This window comes from Octopus bimaculoides, chromosome 10 (assembly GCF_001194135.2).
Source record: "Octopus bimaculoides isolate UCB-OBI-ISO-001 chromosome 10, ASM119413v2, whole genome shotgun sequence".
Lineage (NCBI taxonomy): Eukaryota > Metazoa > Mollusca > Cephalopoda > Octopoda > Octopodidae > Octopus > Octopus bimaculoides.
In genome coordinates, this window is record NC_068990.1 from 24,832,494 (window position 1) to 24,834,386 (window position 1,893).

Here is a 1,893-nt window from a genome sequence, read left to right on the forward strand (position 1 = left end):
AGAGAGAGAGAGAGAGAGAGAGAGAGAGAGAGAGAGAGAGAGAGAGAGATAGAGAGAGAGAGAGAGAACGTAAGAAACAAATAAACAAGGAGAGTTCTCTTTCGATGGCTCAAGTCAAGATCTCCTTCATTGACACTTCTTTGAAACACACACACACACACACACACACATAGACATACTATATGTATTTATGTTCCAACTTATTATTCACGTGTGATAATATCGCCGGGAATTTCATCCGTTCCTTCGATATTGCTGTCAGTAAAGTAGCTGGGAAGGGGCATGATGCGGCCTGTCCTGACAGCACTTTTACGGAGGCGGCACTTTGAGATCTGCTGTATAAACTTAGTATAAGGACCTTCGGGTGGCAGACACAAGGGCTGCCCTGCGCGGCACACATTGTTATATAGGATTTTGTTGGTGTTGCTTCTCAGGCTAAGCGTAATCGATCAGACTATTGATGACCATACCGTATTTTTAAAAACCAATAAATTTTTTGTTTTGTTTTTGTTTTGTGTTTTCTTTTGTTTTTGTTTTTTTCTTTTCACTATTTCTAACAGGTCGAGTGACTACATAGACGTATAATGGTACTACCAATATATAAACAGGTTGTTGTTGTTACTGTTGCTGTTGTCGTCGTCGTCTCGTTTTGTCCCGGGCCAACCCTGAAAGAGAAGACCTATACTCGGAGACATTTTAGCCATGCCCACCCCCAGCTAATCCCCATATGCACATTATCCAATATGTCCTTTAAAAAAATGTAATAAGAATATCTTGGTTTGATATTTTTTAAGGAGATTTGACTGCAATTTCTGGCAGGTCGAGGCAGTTATATAGAGCAGTCAAAGACAAACTTCGGCCCCGCTGGATTTTCTGAATGGTGCGTCAAACAAAAATTACCTAGAAACTTCTTTAGTAGTGCGACCCGCCTGATGGTAAGCTATGTTTCATGCGGCCAACTTCTCTAAAAAGGTTGGCCTTGCCTCATGTAGAGGTTCCGTCGTTGCCTCGCTAAGAAGCAGATACTAAACTGTGGCGTCGTTCAATTGAATCGAAGCGGCCACCTTTCAAACTCACGCATGCGCCCAAGCTTGACAGTGCGTTTATCTTTTAACTTAGAAACAATCACCAAACCAGCAGACAGTAACATAATGTTCTGAATAAATAAATTTTTTTAAAAACCTATCATAAATAGCAAATATTCATAGGATTAACGAACAAAACTTAGTCATGTGTATAAATGCTTTTGTTATGTATACTTCATTTCCTTATTGATTTTTTGTTTAAAGTAAATATCTAAATATCAGATGTAGAGTTTAGTGAGCCAGTAGTCATACTAGTTGCATGGTTGTAGACACGAAATCATTGCCAGGATATGTAAAATAACTATAGGCTTTTACTAATAGTAGTTCTTTGTGTGTGTACGCATGCGTGTGAAATGGAGGTGACGAGGACGAAGGAGTAGCTACATATGTGTGTGCGACTATGCGTGTGATTCGGCGTGTGTGTGACTCTGAGTATACGTTGGTATTGTGTGTGACAGTGTATATGATGGTATGCATATGAGTAGATGTATATGTGTATATGGGTGTGAGTTTGTGAATAGTGTCTATATGCATATGATGTGCGCATGCGTCTATGTTTAGATTTTACTGGTTGATATGAAGCGTGACTATCTATCCAAACAGTTGATCATTATTTATGCTCAGCTTTATAGTATTAACACGCACAAAAAGACACACATACCTACAATCACTGCCGAAGACAGAGCTCCAGCGTGACCGCAGCCTAACGACTGAAACAAGAATAAATAAATAAATGAGAGGATAAATGCATACATACATACACACACACATACATACATACATATATATATATATATATATATATATA